Source organism: Cupressus sempervirens, chromosome 11 (assembly GCF_028749045.1).
Source record: "Cupressus sempervirens isolate cs-2001-9-10 chromosome 11, ASM2874904v1, whole genome shotgun sequence".
NCBI lineage: Eukaryota > Viridiplantae > Streptophyta > Pinopsida > Cupressales > Cupressaceae > Cupressus > Cupressus sempervirens.
Genome location: NC_143128.1, coordinates 410,900,603 through 410,922,158, shown reverse-complemented (window position 1 = coordinate 410,922,158; position 21,556 = coordinate 410,900,603). Strand labels below are relative to the sequence as shown.

The following is a 21,556-nucleotide window of genomic DNA, read 5'->3' as shown; positions in this document are numbered from 1 at the left end:
TCTCCCCTGAAAAATTAAAGAAAAGAAAAACGAAATTCCTCATGGGTCCATACAAGATATGGACTTAGTACCCCAAAACAAAAAAAATCTTAGTGCAACATGAAGAAGAAATTAAGAGAAATTCACACACCACTTGCAAATACAATTGAAGAAATTCGTTAGTATCTGAAAATATTAATCAATATAATTGTCCAGGAAAAATAAGTTAAGAGAAGTTCACACATCCACTTGCAACTACAATTGAAGAAATTGACCAATTGTTGTACGATCTTATATTCATAGTTAAAGAAAATAATGTTTAATTCATATTAACTTGTTTAAATCAATGATAAAATCTATGCAATTAAATTGACAACAATTAAATTTATAAATTTCATATATTATCAGAAATTTCAAGTGCTTAAATTTAAGCCTAAGTTACTGGATTCTTGTATATTGGCCCGTGTAATGTCCCCATGTCCCCACCTCCTAGGTTGATGTAACTTGATCCCTTCACACGAAAACCTGGACTTAGTTGTCAATTCAATTGGATCAATTTAACTCAATTTTGCAATACCCTATATAATTTATATCTCCTTGCTGATTGCATTTTGTCAGGTATTGATTTGTACAAAAAAATTGTTGCTGGTATGTAAGGTCCGATTATTTGATTCATTTTACACACACGCACTATGTAGTATATATATATGAACACACACAGACACACGATAAAAGGAAAAATCGGATGTTGGCATAATAATGCTGATTGTATATGTGCTGCAGTCCAGAATATATATATTTTATTAGCTGCCAATGATAAAGCCTTTTCTCTTACTTGATGTTTGGTATTTATGCATTGCCTAAATATTTAGTTATTTATATTTGGCTAAAAGTTGACTTTATATATATAGACACATGCCAAGAAGATGTGTTTCTTTGTTGTCAAAATGATGAATGAAATCTTGACTCCTGACTCCAGTGCTCATGACTGATGATAGTATCTCTGACTGTACCTGTAATGCTGATTGTATCACTGACTGTACCTATCTCATATTGATGTTTTGTTCCTTTTTCCCTCATTTGATATCTTTCCTTCTTATCTTGTGTTGTCTTTAAGTATCCCATGTATGGGAAGGAAGAGTAACAACTCTCCTTAAGGGTTGTGACTTAGTAGTTGCAACTATTATGTTAGTCATTCTTCACATGATTAATATATTCATACTATTAGTTTTATGTATTTATGTATGTATGTATATATGCATGCATGTATACATACAGTTATATTATATATTGCAGAATCTATATGGTAATAACTAATGATATTAGTATTCAATTAATGATACTTAAGTACTAATAATATATATATATATATATAGAGATAGAGAGAGAGAGAGAGAGAGAGAGAGAAGTTCAATTTGATTATCATTTAATTAGTATAGATAATATTTAATGTTTTTTGTATTGATAGTAATATTTGATTTATTATCAATTAATATGTTATGATAATATATATTGGTATATATTATATTATTTTCATTACATTACTATATCTATTGATATAATATTATATTATATCAATTTAATGTATATTAGAGTAATAAGTTAACTATAATAATAAATATTATGTATTAAAATTACATTATAATTTATTATAATCCATTTGTTCATTAATTTTTATTTTTTATTTTTTTTAAAACCTACTCTAGAAATGGGAACATTACAGTCCACCCTTCTCCAAATTGGGTGTCCTCAACCATGATCTCATCCTGCTTTACAGTTGGAATTTGATAACCCTAAAATGGTGATTCAGTTTGGGGTTAGAACTACAATATAAGCTTATCAAATTTGAAAATATTTAAAATTCTAAGAACGATTCCAAAAAACAGGACTTATATTGATTTATGGAAGCACTTCACTTCTCTTTGGTTAAGTGTTTCTTTCCTCCTAGATGAATAAACCTTCAAAGATTAAGAATTTTTGCCTTAATTCCTCTCTAGGAATTACAACATTAGCTAAGAATGTCCTCTTAGTTTCAGCACTCACTAAGAATGCTCTTGATCTAGTTTTGACACTTATATAGAACGTGCTCAATCTCAACACTTGCTTAAAATGTCCTTGATTCTCGACACTCACTAAGAATGCCCTTGATTCTCGGTACTCAATAAGGATGTCCTTGATCTTGACACCTACTAAGAATGTCTTGATATGGTTTGTCACTCACTAAGAATGTCCTTCATTCTTGGCACTCACTAACAACAACCTTGATCTTGACAATCACAAAGAACGTCTCGATCTAGTTTGACTCGCAAAAAATGTCCTTGACACTCACTAAGAACATCCCTGATTCTTGGCCGTCACTAAGAATCTCCTTGATCTTGACACTCGTTAAGGATGTCCTTGATCTCTGAATGATCAATGCTCACTTTCATAGGAAATGATTGCTAGAGTTCTAACTTGCATCTAACCTTGATCTCTTGCTATCGTAAGCTTCTTTAATCCTTTGTATTTTTCCTCGTTTACATTGGTCGTTATGTCTCCATGGTTCCTTACATTTGAAACATAATCCCTTATTCTCTAATTCATCTTACTCAGCACCAATGCTATGTACTCCATTGTTTGTTGCATACATAACTATTTTTTCCCTTTATGGTGCTTTGTTGGATCTTCATACTTTTGTTGTGTCTTCGGTGGAAAATTCTTAGCTCTTTCTTTTGAGGAATTTGATTCAACCTTTGTAATGATCACTGCTGGAATGGACAAAAAATATCGAACTAGGATTAACGAGAATTTCGTCAAACAGTTGTAATGTGACCAGTTTTTTGAGAAAAATTGTTATTGTATCAACATTTTCTATTTCATGGAGCTAACACTAAGAAATGGATATGCCAATCAATGATACCAATACTTCAAAACAAATCAGAATTAGAGATTGATTCAAAACTTAATACTAATATCTTATATTAGAGACAACGAATCAATAACCTTTAACCTATAGTCTGACAATGCAGTTACAGTCTTTACAATATCATCAGATATGCAATATAAGCAGTGCAAAGCGAGTAAAGATGAACAGACCTATATCACTAGTGAATGTTGTTAACAAGTTGAACATGCAGAAGAGCTCAGTTCATCCCCATTCCCAGGCGTTTATCCAATCTGTTGTATACCACTATAGGCCTACTCTACCCATCCGTGCTACTGGAAGGAGTTGACCCATACTGTAGGAAAAGACACCTAAATAACCTCTCGTGATCACCTACAGTCGATATGTTGTATCCTCCTAGTTGTCCACTGTTAACACATAACCTATTTTGTGATTACAACCAGTGTTGCTGCTGTTCCCAATGCTACACCTCTCAACCCGACCTAGAGTGATGGTCTTCATATGCAGATTGTCCGTGTAGGAAGAACCTCATGCCGGCTTGTACTTGTCAACTTATCCTGTGGTCTCCACCGTACAAAAACATGTTGCCAATGTATAAATCTAAGAAGTATTACACCTACACAGAATTCCACCCATGTATCTGGTCTTGGGGTGTCTACTTCCTAGATTGTTGCCTCACTTCAACCGGCATTCTAAAAGTGCTAGCACCATATACCAACCAGTTTCTCTTCCTGTTGTTTCAAAAATTCCAAACTCTTGCCCAACCTCCAAGTACCAAATCGAACTCAAAAATTAATAGTACAATGTGAGAAACTAGGGTTGCGTCTAGTCTCACACTTTTTTTCAAGAGGTTTCGTCCTTAGGAAATATCCAATCACATTTAAGCAACTCTTAGGATTCCAAAGAATAACATATATTCGTTGTATCAATCCCAATGCAGATGCTTTCTTTTATAACCTCGAAGTGTGGAGAGATACAACCATCTTAGCAATGTCAGATAAAAGAGTATTTCATCTTTTAGTCACTTAAGTCATTTTGTCCTAAAGTGACTTTAAATAATAAAGTACTTTATATTTCAACTCAATAAAATAAAGTGACTTTAACCTTAAGATTTCCCATTTAAAATCTCCTCAACTAAAATCAAAACTCCTATAACTGGCTGGCATCCAAAATCACATACCATTAGCCTATCCGAATGGAAAGATAGACCAACTAGGCACCATTAAGGCTAGTGTGGAGAAGGGGACATTACGGTCCTCCCTTCCTGGGATTGCTTGCCTTCAAGCAATCTCAATGCCGGATGCTATAACATTGACTCTCTTTCCCAAGTGGCATCCTCATAAGGTAAATCCTTCCAACGAATCAGATATTCCTTGATGGACCTGTTACACAGCTTGCTCTCTCTGACCTCTATCACCTCTACTAGAACTAATACAAGCTTCCCTTCCTCATCGAGCAAAGGCAACTCTATGAAGGGTATTGTATGCTAGCCAATCACTTTCTTGAGACATGAAACGTGGAACACGTTATGAATTCTGTTGTCATCAGGTAAATCTAATTCATAGGCAACCTCACCAATGCTCCTAGTAACGCGATATGGACCAAAAAATTTGGGCTGAAGCTTTTGAGACCCACTCTTCTTCAAGAAATTTTGCCTATATGGTTGGAGACGGAGATAAACCACATCACCCAACTCAAAACTTTGCTCAGTCCGTCGGCGATCAACGTACATCATTTGTTGATTCTGGGCCCGTAGAATGTTCTCCTGAAGAGATCTGAGGAGGTCTTGCATCCAATCCTTGGCTAGTGGTAACCTGCTATCCTGCAAAGCCAAGTGTACGAATGACAGTGGCTCGCTACCATAAAGAGCACGAAATGGAGACATCTGAATGGACATGTAATAGGAGTTGTAGTAGTACTCCCCTAGATACAACCACTTAACCCAGGCTCTTTGTTGTCTTGCTACATAGCTCCGGAGATAACCTTCCACCCATTTGTTAACTATCTCAGTCTATCCATCCATCTGGAGGTGATAACTTGTGTTGGGTGTCAACTCCGTACCGGTCAATTTAAACAATTCCTTCCAAAAAGTGCTAAGGAACTTGCTATCCTTGTCGCTCACAATGGTGCGAGAAAAACCATGTAAATGAAAAGCCTCCCGAAAGAATAACTTAGCTACCTGAGATGCTAACCAGTCTGCTGCTATGGAAAAGAAGTGAGCGAATTTTGTTGATTTGTCCACCACCACAAAAATAGAATCCCTACATTGCACCCTACGCAACCCTATAATAAAATTCATGGAAATACTCTCCCATTTCTGCATCAAAATGGGGAGAGGCTATAATAACCCGGCTGGAAACTCATGCTCTAACTTGTTCTATTGACAAATTTGACACTCACTGATATGCTAGAGGACATCTTCCTTGAGGCCCTTCCATGAAAATCTTTCCCTAACCTGTCTATAGGTTTTGAAGAATCCTGAGTGTCTTGCTGAGGGTGCATCATGTAGAGTTTCCATAATCTCACCTTTGAGTTTAGATCCTAGTACGAGGTAAATATGATTCTTATAGAAAATCACATTATCTATTTCTTTGTACCTGTCATGCTGATGTTGTCCATCCATAATCTAACATACTTGAGTATTCTTAGAGTACTCAACCAACAACTGAGACTTCCAATCTGCTGAAATCCCAGAAATAGCACAACATTCTGCTACTGAGGATCTCCAGGAAAGTGCGTTAGCAACTACATTGTTTTTACCTTTAACATACTCAATGTCAAAATCATAGGCCAAAATCTTGCTGACCCACTTTTGTTGTCTCTCACTAAGATCCTTCTATTCTAGGAAGTAGCGCAAACTATTGTGATCCATCCTAACTGTGAATTTGACCCCAAATAGGCACTGTTTGAACTTGCCTAAAGCATGTATAGTAGCCAACATCTCTTTATCATAAGTGGAGTACAGTCTCTCGCCATCATTGAGCTTCCTACTCTTATAAGCAATTGGATGCCTATCCTACATGAGAACTGCACCAATACCACTCCCTGAAGCATCACACTCAAGAACAAACGGTCGAGAGAAATCGAGCAGTGCTAAGACTAGACATGTGCTTATCACCTATTTGAGCCTATCAAAGGTCTCCTTCACCTCAAATTCAGTCACAAGGTTCGAATTCAAGTTCAAGTTCAGCAACTATGAAATTCGGATGAAGTTCGACAAGGAAATCTTTTTTTAAAAAAATTGATATGAAATTTGCCTTGTATAAAAAAATAAAATATATATTTAAAAAAAATATAAATATGTATAATAGTATATTCAATAATTAATTTTTATTTTCTTTCGACTCCTAAAAAAAAATAATACTAATTTTTTATTTTATAAATCATTAAACTTTAAAAAATAAAATCTCTAACTATGTTGATTAAAATATAAAATAGATATACGTTACTTTTTTATTTAACTTTACAAAATAAAATGAAAAATAATAAAAGTAATCAAATTTAAAATTCACTAACATATTATATAATAATAAATAAATTACCTACTAAACATTAATATTATAATTAAAATTAATAAACATAAATAAACTTATATCTTCTTAATATTACTTAGTAAATAAAAATGTCATTAATCTAAATCAATTTCAAAAATCTAAAAATATGTACGAAAACCTTAAAAACAAACAATATATTAAATTGAAATATTTGGACACCATCATTGGTTTGTTCGTTGCAAGCCATAGAAAAGCTTGCAGAGGATCATTTTTTGCAAATTTGGTTGCAAAAGAGACTGTTTGCAATGCTAGATGAAAATCCTAGAGAAAGCGGAGAAAAATTGCACAAAACAAACAAGTAACAGACGTGTTTCGTTGCAGACTTTGTTTGCCCCAACTATCTTCTGAAACGCTCTTCGATTGGCTAAAGCTATTCCACTTCCATTGAACTGAGACCATGATTTAAGAGAACCAGAATTTTTATCTTCTACGATACGAATTCAATCGAACTTTTACGAGTTTTTGAAAAAAATTTAGGTTCGCTTAATTTCGAATCTGAAGCCAAAAATTCAGCGAACCTTGTGACATAGGCCTCAACTGTCCATCATAAAGCCCCTTTCTGTGTGAGGTTGGTGAGGGGAGCCTCTATCTAAGAGAAACCTCTTATGAACCTCCTGTAGTAAGAGCAAAGACCCATAAATCCTCGCAAGTCTGATACGTCCCTGGGTGGTGGCCAATCTAGGAATGCCTGAATCTTCTTTTGATGTACCTTCACTCCATCTACACGAATCACGTGACCAAAGGTAAAGAATCTCGGTCAACCCGAACTCACACTTGGACTCCTTAGCAAACAACGAGTGCTCTTCCATGAGCCTGAGTACCTCATCTAGATGTTGCAAGTGCTCCTCCCACTGGAAATTAGTATGTCATCAAAAAATACTAATACGCTCTTCCATAGCTGCTTTCGGAAGATGTGGTTCATACATGACTGAAATGTAGCTAGCGCATTCGTGAGTCCAAATGGCATAACCAAGAACTCGTAGTGACCATAGTGACATCGGAACGTTGTCTTATGCACATTCTCCTTGCGAACCCATTTCTAATGGTACCTCGATCTGAGATCTATCTTTGAGAAGTAAACTACCCCATGTAACTCATCCAGTAGCTCATCAATGCGAGGGATTGGATACCTGTTCTTGATGTTCCTCTTGTTGAGAGCACGATAATCAATACATGTGCACACAATGTCATCCTTCTTCACTAATACAACTGAAGAAGCAAAGGGGCTGGAGCTAGGTTTGATGTATCCCATGTCTAGAAGTTCCTTAATCATCTTTCCTATCTCCTTATAATGCCTAGGATGACGATAAGGTATCGTGATAACAGGTTTGGCGCCCTCCTCCAACTTGATGATATGCTCAAACCCTCTATCTGGGGGAATCCTCGAAGGTATGACCTCAAAAACCCTCTTGTGCTTATCAAGCACCGGCTGGATGTCAACATGAATTTATTGTCTGGAGTCTAAGGTAGCCTTAGAAGAAATAAAACAATGGGCTGCCCACTCCATGTCATCATGCCTCATGATTGCCTCCATCTTGTGGGCTGAAATCAACCTGGGTTCTCCCTTTGGCATAGCCTTGAGGATCAACTGTTTGTCATCTTGTAAGAATTCCAATTGCATTTTATCATGATCAACTGTGTACCTACCAATAGTCTGCAACCACTATCTACCCAACATAGCATCTAATCCATCCAAATCAACCACATAAAAATTTGTCTCAAGAAGGAAATCATCAAAATGAATTGGCAATCTTGACACCTTCCCTGCGCATCTCAATCTCTCTCCCCCTACCACTCTGACCTCAAACTCAAGTATGTCGTCAATTTGAAACTTCCTCTTAATAACCCATCGTAAGCTTATGAAGTTATGTGAGGCACCTGTATCCAAGAGACATATAATACGCTATCTTCTAACAATTCCCTTCTAACAAAAAGGGTGTGTCGTGGGATCACTAGAAAGTGATGCAATGATAGGAGCTTGTCCCTAGTTGCCTTCTTCGTCTCCCTAGCTGGTCAATCCACATTCTCTTCCTCATCACTGCCATCAACATCACTGCCCTCCTACTGCTCATCCTCCTCCTCTGAAAGTACCTCCACATAATGTATCTTGTCTTTGCCAAGGCATCTATGATCTGGTGTCCATGGCTCTCTGCAAGTGAAGCATAACTTCTTCCTCCTGAGTTCATTCTGTGTCTTAAAGTCCATCCTAAGAGGTATAGCCTTATGCTGGTTTTTGTTCTTTTAGAATGAAGCCGACCCCTTATACATTTTCTTAGGAGATTGTAATATTGAAGAGGGTGACTCTAGATCGTGTGTGATCTTAATAGCATCATCTAGATTGTTTGGTTTAAGTACCTTAACCAAACGTCTATATCTATCATGTAAACCTTCGGTGAACAACATTACCTTATGTTGTTCTGACATGTCTGGAACCATCACTAAGATCTACTAAAACTCGTCAATGAAATCATCCAAAGATCCGTCTTGTCGTAATTGTGTCAAATCCCTATAATAGACCTCTATATTCTTCCTATCAAAGTGAGTAATCAGCTTAGAGTTGAAATTCTCATAGGACATAATGAGACCATGATCCTGGGTAACCAACCCGTGATGCCGCCAATCATATGTCGCTCCCTCTAAATGCATTGTAGCAAATCCAAGCTCTCACAGATGTCTTACTGCTGCCATCAAAAATAGGGAGAGATAGTTTGTTCGTAGCATGCTTTAAATCTCTGTTTGGTGCTCTAGGTCTTCTATCCTACTGATGTCTTTTTGTCTCCCTTTTCTGATTTAAGTATTGAATAAAGGACATATTTTGTTTAATTGAGTTAGGAAACGAATCCCATTCATCATACATCACCAAAACATTTTCTAGTAGTAAGTTTGGTGGTGTTGGTGGTGCTACCTCTTCCTCTACATTAAAAACGGGCATTAAAGGCCTGCCTGTCTTTTGTGTAGGGGCCTTAACAGCTCGGGGTGATCCTGCCACACTACCACCTCTACTATGATGGCTCGGGCCTCTTTTATTAACCGGAGCTAATTGTTGCATAGTACCTGCAAGCTGCTGAAGTGCATTAGCAATGTTATTCTACCCATCCCTGATAGCCTACAGTGTTTCCCTTACTTCTCGTTCCCATTCAGTCTCATTATGAGCCATTTAAACATTGTTTACCTGTTCAGCTTGTTCAATCTGTTCAAACTATCTAGCCTGTTCAACCTATTCACCTATTCCAAAAGTTAACTCTTCGTCAACTAAATAATTGTCTTCAATTTCAATTTGATCTAAAGACGCTAACTATTCTGGTTGGAGATGACTAAACTTACAAAGTTTCTTCCTCATACCTGCTGTCATTTTTCCTATTTATTCCAACCTGTTATGCACTAAATTTTCCCACAATATGGTAGGACCTATAGCTCTGATACCACTGTAATGATCACTGCTGGTAATGGAGCCCAAAAAGTTTGACTTCAATTTGTGAAATAATATTGGAGATTCATAATTGAAAAGGTCATTGATATCAATGAAACACAATATTGACTTTAAAATACAGTCACATATATACCTGATGCACAGGAAAACTTTGTCAAGTTCCCAAACTTCATAATCCTTCTCAAGAGATATTGTACAGTTGCAGACATGTATGAATAAAACTAATGACTCGTAGGTAGGTTTAAGTCCAAGAGTAGCTTTCGCAGGCATGCTTGAAACGTCCACAAAACTATAGGAACAAATAAGGAATCAAATGAAGGATCCAACCTTGAGACAATGCCATTTGTTTATATTCATAGGTGATATTCAGCATAGAGATGAAAGCCACGATGCAGATGGTTGTGTGTAGCGACAAAGTAAAATTTTCCAAGTCTTCAATCAGTGTCATTGGATTAAGGTTAGAAGTGGTGGCTTTGCACTTCATAATGTGAGCAAGTTATTAGACATCCTCTCACCTTAGAAATGGCAATATAAAAGACACAATTATTTCCAATGACTGGCACCCAAAATCCAATACAAAATTTCTTCTTCACGTCAAAGTAAATCACAGAATTATGATAGAGAAATTTGAACCAAGTCATCACCTATGGATCATAATCTTATAGTTTCAAAGACATACACCTTCGAATTCAATCATGAGCATTTGCGGTAACAATTCATGAAGATGTAATTGTGAATTCATAATGTTTCAACATAGAAGATATAAGCAAAATACAAGAACAAACAAGTTTCGATAGCCACCTGTTTTTCATAAATTTATGAATTGATGCATTTGAAAGATTAAAATGATGGAAAAACACCAAATGTTTTATGAAGTCAAAGTCTACCTCTTGCAATTCAATTAAGATTGCCGCAAGTTATTGAAATGTGATTAATACAGATTATTTAAACAAGGACTATGATAAAATCTAAGTGAGATGCGATAAATTAAGTAAGGTGTTAACTGAGGTTTAAGTTATAAAATAGATAATGCGTTACAAAGGAGTTATACCCTTTGGTAAATGAATGGATACGTTACTTCATGTTTTCCAGATATAAATACATAAAATTATCCATTGCAAACAAAACAAAGATTTGGACATTCACATTCACAAGAAGCATTTTATTAAATTTTGTATGGAGGGATAAGGAGCAAAATTATGATTTTGTAGTATAAATTCCATTATTTTATTTTGATAATAAAATAAAATGTTCTTTGTTTATTATTAAAGGCGTGGAGATTTAAACTGCAGATGAATCGTCCTTTGTAATTATTTTTTGGAATTTGTATACAATTTAAATGTTGAATAAGTGGACATGGTCATTTAGCATTTTAAATTTGATCATCACAGATATTGTGAATATGAAGTTGGTTTCGTATCTGTGTCCAGTTTGTCTCCCTACCAGAGGAGTTAAAATTCAATCTGGACTAATTTAAGATTGCATATATATTTGATCTGTTCCATCTTGATTATTTAATTGTTGGCAGTAAAGTGTGTAAAACATTATAAAGTTGTACATGATAATTCATTGAAGTTGACTCTATTGCCCGGATCAGCAAAGGCACTGGTCTTTTGATTATTTAAGTCAAAAAATCTATAGCTTCCTTCCTACAAGCATCAATTTCATTATTTACAAATATCATATATTTCAAACACTCAACATTCAATCCTATTTTGATCGAGTTTAAGGACTTTGCCAGCCGGAGAACTCTAAAGCTTAAATTCGCTATAGATAAGTCTTGAACCAAGCAGTCAGCATCTAAGGTGAGGGTTTACCTGCTTGGATGTAGTGAAGCCTGAAGTGCAAGAGAATCAAGAAGTATTCCTGTTCATTGGCCAGAACTAATTGAGAAGTCCTATCGGAGAAGAGGCAGGCTCTTGGATTTCCAATCTGCACCAACAACTAGAATGGACCACAAATATCAAACTAGGATTGCCGAGAATTTCGTCAAACAATTGTAATGTAACCAATTATTTGAGCAAAATTATTACTGTAACAACATTTTCTATTTCATGGAGCTAACACTAAAAAATGGACATGCCAATCAATGATACCAGTACTTCAAAACAAATCAAAGTTAGAGATTGATTTACAACTTAATACTAGTGTCTTATCTTCAAGACAATGAATCAATAACCTTTAAGCTATAGTCTAAGATTCCAGTTACAATCTTTACAATATCATCAGATATGCAATATAAGCAGTGCAGAGCAAGTAAATATGAACAAACCTATATCATTGGTGAATGCCATTAAGAAGCTAAATATGCAGAAGAGCTCAATTCATCACCATTCCTAGGCGTTTAACTAGTCTATTGTCTACCTCTATGAACTTGCTCTACCCATTCGTGCTACTGGAGGGAGTTGACCTGTGTTGTAGGAAAAGACACTCTCAATGCGCTGACCAAATTCAGAGCCGTGAAACACCTAAATAACCTCCCATGATGTTACATCCCAATTTTGACCTAATTTAAATATAGCCGTTGAGGTTCACATGAAGTCAGTTGACAGGTAAATTGGTTATAATTTTGTGAAATGATAAGATGGTTAGTCGTTATAATTTCATGTGAAGATAATAGGCTAGTTGATTAATTATCATGAATTCATCCGTGATTGTCGTTGAAGTTACCCGACCCCTGGTCTCTAAGTGCAAAATGTTCATTCTGTCTCAAGTCCTAAACAGGATATCAAATCACATAACAAAAGTACTCTCTAAGTCCAAGAAATCCTCAAAGCAATCTAACTCAAAGGTTCTAAGATAGATTGACATCTAATTCCCAGAGGCACACAAGACACATAGGAAACCTACTATGTAAGCAGGCAAGTGTCATCGCACGAATCACACTAGAGTTACCCTGGTAGTCTCTCAGGACCCCGGCCCCCTAGTGATCCATATGCGGCCACTAGTATCCTCTCGTATTGATAAGGCATACTACGGATGCAAGGTCACAACCAAGCATTCTCTCTACTCCCATCCTAGTCTATACTAGCACTCAAGGCATGGGTGAGAACATACAAAAACTCTTATTAGGTTCATTTTACTCTCATTTAGTGTAATGTTTTCACTTATTAGACAACTTACAATGAGTTATCCTAGCAGCCACTTAGGGCCCCGGCCCCCATTGCAAGCCACTTCCCGATACTACATATAGATTACATACCCTAGGCTCATAAAATCACAAATCAAAGAATCATATAAAATCACCTCAGTCCTCTACAAGTGACTAGAAAGCATGAAAAGATAATTCACAATAATCACATCAGTTCTCTACGAGCAACTATAAAGCATCCCAAGATAAATCACAATACCCATTGGTTCTCAACGAGCAATCAGAAAGTATCCCAATAATACTGATCAATGACTCAAAATGGTTAAGTCAAACATGTCACAACATGACATCATCAAGATCAAAGAAAACACTTCAATCCCATCAAGGCGACTGGAAAGTAACCCAAGTATAACTAATCAAGGACTCATAAATGGTTAAGTCAAGTAAGTCATACATTCACTTCAGTGTCACACAAGATCACTAGAAAGCAATAACAAACAGTAAATACAAACATATCATAGAGCATGTAATCACATTTCCATGGTTGGGTTTAAAAAGATCAAGAACAAATCATCATGACACCACAAAAGCATAACCCACGAGCCTCTGGTAACACCCTAAGGCTGGGCAACACTAGAACAACCCAACCCAAAACATAAACAAGACATAGAAAGAAAAATAGTCTCACAGTTTGGTTTGAAATCACATGGTTGAGTTAACCATTTTGAGTTGTTGATCAGTATTATTGGGATACTTTCTGATTGCTCATTGAGAACTGATGGGTATTGTGATTTATCTTAGGATGCTTTCCAGTTGCTCGAAGAGAACTGATGTGATTATTGTGAATTATCTTTTGATGCTTTCCAGTCACTTGTATAGGACTAAGCTGATTTTACATGATTCTTTGATTTGCGATTTTATGAGCCTAGGGTAGGTAATTTATATGTAGTGTCGGGAAGTGGCTTGCAATGGGGGCCAGGTCCCTAAGTGGCTACGAGGGTAACTCATTGTAAGTTGCCTAATAAGTGAAAACATTACGCTAAATGAGAGTAAAATGAACTTAATAAGAGTCTTTGTATGTTCTCACCCATGCCTCAAGTGCTAGTATAGATTAGGATGGGAGTAGAGAGAATGCTTGGTTGTGACCTTACATCCGTAGTATGCCTTGTCAGTACGAGAGGATACTAGTGGCCGCATAGGGATCACTAGGGGGCCGAGGTCCTGAGAGACTACCAGGGTAACTCTAGTGTGATTTGTGCGATGACACTTGCCTGCTTACATAGTAGATTTCCTATGTGTCTTGTGTGCCTCTGGGAATTAGATGTTGATCCGTCTTCGAACCTGTCTTAGATTGCTTTTAGGATTTCTTGGACTTAGACAGTACTTTTGTTATGTGATTTGATATCCTATTTGGGACTTGAGATTGTCTCCTCAGCGCGGTGGGAGTGGGCCATTTAGGTTTCACGCGGACGGGTGGTAGTGTTTTTTCACTCTTACCATTGAGATCTATCTGTAGTCACCGTAGTTGGAGCTTCTTTGTCTACATTTCTTTTCATTCTAAAAATATATCATTAGGATGGATGGATATATTTCATGATGGATGTTTATATCTTTTATGATGGATGGATGTATCATGTATGGTGAATGGTTTCATTTATTTAATTGTACTTAGTATCATGGATCCGAGGAGGAGGATGTATTTCTATTTCTACATATGTACATTCTTTTATCCTTTCATACCCTGTGACATGTACAGTGGATGATTGAGGCATTCTGAATTTCATTTGCCAAGAGGCATTCGGAACAAATGTATATTATTGAAATGGACATTGGACTTTATAATTATTCTTTCATATGGATATGATATTTGTTAGACTTAGTATTAGTTAAATTTAAATGTGATTTAACGTCATGGGATCCTTAAGGAATGTAACATGTTATGTATGCTTATAGTTGATTGTATGTTATTGCTTCCGCTACTATGTGTTTGATGTGTATGTTTTATCTTTCTTGTTTTAAAAAAAATGTTAGAAAACTTAGTAAAACTTAAGGTTATTTATTTTGGATCCCTTGGTAGGGCGTTACATTCTAGTAGAATCACAGACTTCAACAAATGAAATACAAGCCAAAGATACGTTGTGGGTAATGTTTGAATATTAATGAGCTCTTTACATAACAAGGTATATGTTGACCTAGCCATTACAAATAATCACAATATGTATGTGTATTTATCGCTTACATTTGTGGGTATATGATGATACTATAGATTTGATTCTTCTTCTAATTTTGCCTTGTTCATGGCAAGTGATCGCCAAGTAATCATAGCATGGATCCATAGGTCAATATGCCAATGGAGATTAGAATTATGCAATAAATTAAGTATTCTTTAAGAATATCTTTTTCAAATCACAGACTGTGAATGCTAGATGCATGTAATCTTCTTGTATAATTGACAGAACTGATTGTTCTGAAAATTTTGAACACCTAGAACTCATCCGGCTATGTAGCCAAGGAAAAGGGTTAAGAGGTGAGAGAAAGGAATCTGCGATAACATGAAAACAGTATCAGTTATGACATAACAATGTTTATCATTTTTAATACAAATTATTTAACAACTCATGCATGATCCTGTTATTGTAACTCCTGCTGTCAAGTCTAGTGGTGCGTTTAAATACCAGGATGCTCAGTAGATGACAGATGTTCCAAATTCAATTTCAGGTATGGAGGGCCTTTCTTGTTAGAGATTGAGTGGGGAATAAGCTAAGGGTCGAGGTTGGGCGGTTAAGCCCCTAACAATGTTTAATCTCTCCCCCAAGATGTTGGACAAACAACAAACAAGGATAAGCTATTGTCGGAAAATAGGTATTATCACTTTTATGTTGTATATGCAAGAAGGTAAGATAATTGAATTATTTCATCATTACAGTTATTTTACACCAAATGGCAAGAGATAGATTTATGGTTTTTTTTACATTTATATTAATATCGAACATAAACGTAGCTTCTAATCTTGAGCTATTGCCACAGTTAAGCAATCGCAAGGAAAGGAATGATACAGTGGTATCTAAAGTTCTAATTGAATCAGTAGTAACTGGAGCCCTAAATGATATAGTGGTATCTGAAGCCCTAATTGAATTTCGTGGTATCTGAAGCCCTAATTGATATAGTGGTATCTAAAGCCCTAAATGATCTAATGGTAATCAATGCCCTAATTCATACGATGGTTTGTGATGCCCTAATTTTATATACTGTTATTTAATAGTAATCGTCATTTGATTTTGATATAGCGATATTGAATGGTAGTCATTATATGATTTTGTTATAGTGGTATTTGTGGACTAATCTAGGTGATTGCAAAAGCCTTCTTACAATGATTTATCGGTTCAAATTTCATGGTATGTGGATTTTAATTTCTTTAATAAATCCATTGATGGTGTTTTAAGTTCTTAGTCAAGAAATTTTGTCTAACTGATTTTAACGATAAGTCTCTTTCACATGAACATGACTGATATAATTGTCTTCCTATGAAATTGAAGTAATAACAGTATTTCTATGAGTATGTTAGCTGTTAATTAAGACCCGGGAAAACTGGTTATTAACGTGATCACCTCCAGTCGATATGTTGTATCCTCCCAGTTGTTGACTGTTAACACGTGACCTATTTTGTGGTTACCACTAGCGGCGTTGTTGTTCCCAATGCTACACCTCTCAACCCGACCTGGAGTGATGATCTTCATATGCAGATTGTCCGTGTGTGAAGAACCTCATGCCGACTTGTACCTATCAACTTATCCCATGGTCTCCATTGTATAAAAACAACACACTGCCAATGTATAAATCTGAGAAGTATTACACTTACATAGAATTCCACCCAGGTATTTGATCTTGGGGTGTATACTTCCTAGATTGCCGCCTCACTTCAACTGGCATTTTGAAAGTGCTAGCACCATATACCGACCAGCTTCTCTTCGTGTTGTTTTAGAAATTCCAAACTCTTGCCCAACCTCCAAGTACCAAATCGAACTCAAAAATTGATATTGCAATGTGAGAAACTAGGGTTGCATCTATTCTCACTCTTTTCCTCAAGGGGTTTTGTCCTTAGGAAATATCCAATCACATTTAAGCAACTCTTAGGATTTCAAAGAATAACATATATTCGTTGTATCAATCCCAATGCAAATGCTTTCTTTTATAACCTTGAAGTGTGGGGAGATACAAATATATTAGCAATGTGGGATAAAAAACTATTTCATCTTTTAGTCACTTAAGTCATTTTGTCCTAAAGTGACTTTAAATAATAAAGTACTTTATATTTCAACTCAATAAAATAAAGTTACTTTAACCTTAGGATTTCTCATTTAAAATCTCCTCAACTAAAACCAAAACTCTAGTGACTGGCTGGCATCGTAAATCACATGTTGGTAGCCTATCCGGATGGAAAGATAGACCAACTAGGCACCATCAAGGCTAGTGCGGAGAAAGGGACATTACAACCTTCTTCACCTTTTGTATTGCTTCCCCAAAGATTTGTGGTTCAAGGGAGTTCACTATACTTTTAATAGATTTCTTACGTCCTTTAATGAACAAATAGGTGAGTCTTCTTTAGGATAGATCAAGAACGATGACAGAAAGTCTTTGGAAATCAATGGTGTAACACGCAAAAATTCCATACTAATTTAATGAATTGGAAATAACCAAAAATAACATTTCTTTTCTACATAACATGAAAAACAATTATGACCTTAGTATCATCTACACATGATTATCATTTCATTTCAACATACATATACAAGTAAAGAAATAACTTATTTAACTACTTAATCCAATAAAGACAAATTGATCTCAACCATATTATCTACCACACATAACTAAAAATGCAGAACATAAATATAAAGTAAAGTACCTGAATTTCAGATGTCTTGCATATAGACTTTAACCTCGAGTTGTGTAAGCCTTGGTAGCAAAAGAGAGAAGCATTGCCAAGGGCTTAACCTCCCAACCATGGACCCTTAAGTATCCCCACACAATCTCTATTGAGAAAGGCCCTCCCTACCTTGGGATTAGACTTGGGGCACCACTTTCTAGCCAATGAGCATCTTGGTGTTAGAGTGTCGACTAGACAACCAACTAAGTTTAGGATACCCTCCATACATCTATCTGCCAATTGTTAGCAACCCTAACCTCTAGTGATCATAGCAACAAGCATGCCACCATCTACCTTGGCTAACGATTTGTGCGGGTACTATGTACCCAATCACCCGTCACTCGACTTGACAACAAGACTATACTAAGGACTATCATGAGTTGCAACGGACTTTAAGCATCTCTTATTACTTTCTTAAGTTACTGCTTGTTCTTTTCTTTTGTCATGCAGGAATAAACCATAGTTCATTGATTTCCATTATACCCTTCATCTCGACCATGTTGGTCTTCCTAAATGAATCGTTGTGTGGTCATATAAACATTTGAGATCACGGCCATTGCATTTGCCAATATGGCCTTAGCATTATAAAAGATAACTTGGATGTTTCAGCATTTATATTCACAGCCAATGCATTGGTCGGCCTGGCCTTGGCATTATCAAGGATAAATTGATTCTAGAAAATCTATTCTTGATTCTCAATGGTGTTGTCTCTTATCTCAAGTTATATATTTCAAACAATCCTGTATATGCCACACTCTAGTTATTCATGATTCTGAAAAGAAAATTCCTTATATGAGGAATGCCATAATTTTGGAGCATTCTTATATCATATAGGTAAAGAAAGAAGACATTGGATCATATCTTGATCAGTCCTAAAACCATTATTTTAATCTTCCAAGAAGGCTTCAGCTATGCCTTACTATATCAATTTAAAAACAGAACATAAAGTTTAACAGTGGTGATCTCATGACCTGACTGGAGTTCGTCCTTCGCAAGGGGCTCGAATGATCCCAAATCAAAGTTCGAATGCATGATCTCTAAATGTTATGAAATACAAGGAAGGTATCAATCGGTTCATGCCATTTTGATGCAGGAAGTTTGCCAAATACACTGATTATGATCATTGCAACCACTGGCAAAAGAAGAAAGCACTACCCAAATGTAGAATTGTGATAGTGAATGGTGTGTTTGTTGGATATATACATGGACTCACAGAGAAGAATGTGAGGCGGGAATGAGAAGTGAGAATGAGATGCAAGAATGAGAAAGAGTAATTCTAATCACAGATAGTGGTATATTTCTCTGTCGAAGGTAAGTGTTGTATTCTAAATCAGCTATCGTACCATAACCTTTGCCTTCTCGGCTACATGCTCAATTACGAGCAAGATTGTGAAGGTGGCGAGGACTTACAAGATAAAAGGCCATCGGCTCAATGTGGCAATTATATTTTTGTGGCAACCGAAATATTATAAGGCTGATGAAATGAAGTAAAGAAATATGGCCGCCCTAGTTGAATAATAAATCTATTGTTCAAGAATAAAATTAACTCATGTAAATACTAAATACCTTAATATAATAATATCATATCATATCTACCTATATATATATATATATAGACACACACACACACACATACATATATATATACACATACATACATACATACATATATGTATGTATACTTATATATGTCCATGATTTTATAACAACGTATCTAGTGTATACATTTTATGTCAAATGGGTGTATACAAACGTCTTACTTTAATTCACGCATACATACATATATGTGTGTGTGTGTGTATATATACAAGCATATGAAGATACTATGGTATTATTGTCTTAAGGCATGGCAAAACCTCATGAAGCTCTGAGATCACCCAATTCATAAGGTAACACATTTTAATTAAATGTTCAATGATCTTTTTAATAATGCATATTTATTGACCGAGCAGCTCATGGTAGTCCCTAGTATACTCTTTCTTGCCTAGCCGATTACCCACTTAGCCTTGGTGGTTAGAATTCATACCCGTTGACTCATAGGTGAAATGGTGTCCCTTGCCCAATTACTCTCTGGCAATGCTTCCCCCCCTTTGGCGTGCTCCTGCAAGAAGAGAAATACTACCAGATAATATCATATTCCTCAAAATAATCATAATTATTATAACAAGTTATTGTTCATAAAACATTAGAACAGCTAACTACCATTTCACTTCCCATGAATTTATTATGAAAAACCAACTTTCCAAGATTTCAAGATAATAACATCATAACAATAACTAACATGTCATCTTTACATGTTTATCGTGAAGCAAACACGGTTGCTGACTGGTTTGCCAACGAAGCGGTTGCTAGCAACTCAGTGATGACGTGGGGAAGCAATAATGATTTTTCGACAGCGACGATTGAGCTAATCCGAAAGGAGCAAATCCACGGCACCAACATAACGTCTTTTTAATTATGACAGGATTTGCAAAATCGTACTTCAAAAAGGGATTTATTAGGAGTTATGCGAAACCCCCTCCGAAACATAATCACGTGTACGGAAGACACGAGCTGAAGGAAGCCATAAAAATTCCATAAACACGCGCAAATTATTTTCGCTCTCAACACCTTTTGCTTCTCTGAACTCGGCAATACTGCTAGTGGGTTAGGGTTTGTTGACCCAAAAACTGCAATGGTGGGAGAAAGGATCAAAAGAGAGCCATGGGCGAAGCGGAGAGATGGAAAGAGAAGAGGAAGGTCTGGAGGAAGCTCCAGAAGGGAGGCATCACCAAATTCATAGAGAAGCTTCATGGATTTGACGCGGGGGTTACTAAAGCTATGGTTGATTCCTGGCAAAATGGCAGGGTCAAAATTGATGGTGTTTCCCACCAAATCTCTGAGGGTCTCATTGCGGAGGTGACTGGCTTTTCTCAAGATGGCTTGAACTTCTACAGGGACAAGAAGATGTCCGCCAACGCTATCAATGACTTTGTTAAGGATGATAAGGAGAAAAGCAATTTGGTCAAGATTGACACCTACTATGATATTGATTCCATCAAAAAGTTTTGGAGGTATGTTCTCAGGATCATCATTGAATATGTCACTCTTGACCCCAGGTTTGATAGAATTAGGACTCATCATTTTGTTCTGTTAAATCATTTTAGACACAAAGTGAAAATTTCTTTTCCGTTTTTCATTTTCACCTCCATGGCCAAGAATATAGAGGGGTTCAAGAAATGCCCTGTCAAAAATCCTGCCCTCCATGAGGGTCTCCTGATTATGATTTATGAGTTCTTGAAAACCCAAACTAGAGGTAAAACCATTGGGGATTTGGGTAGTGCCTCGGAGGACACTGCCAATTTTGAATCCGAGGATGAGCTTGTAGTGAAATCAGAGAGAATTGACACCCCAAGCAAAGCTATCCCTGTTACCTGTGACCCTCGCATCCCTAGCAGGAAAAGCCCCAGATGTCTTCCCCCTATTCCCCTCGCTCCTCATCCTAAGGAGGTGAAAGAGGCCAGTGATGATGATGTGGAGTCTGATATAGAGTCTGAGGAGGAGGAGGAGGAGAAGGGGAAGGAAAGTGAGTTGGAAGAAGATAAGGGGAGAGATAATGACAAGGAGATGGTGACCCCTATGGACCCCAAGGTTAACCCCAAGAAAAGAAAAGTGAATCAGACCCTGCCCCAGGAACATCCCAGCAACCCTCTTG

The 21,556-nt window shown here is 36.4% G+C and overlaps 1 protein-coding gene across 2 annotated transcripts in view; it reads right to left on the bottom strand.

Moving 5' to 3' along the window:
• Positions 1-21,556, bottom strand: part of LOC149530201 (SET domain-containing protein) — a 258,306-nt gene that overhangs the window by 56,173 nt on the left and 180,577 nt on the right. The gene's annotated exons all lie outside the window — the stretch shown is intronic.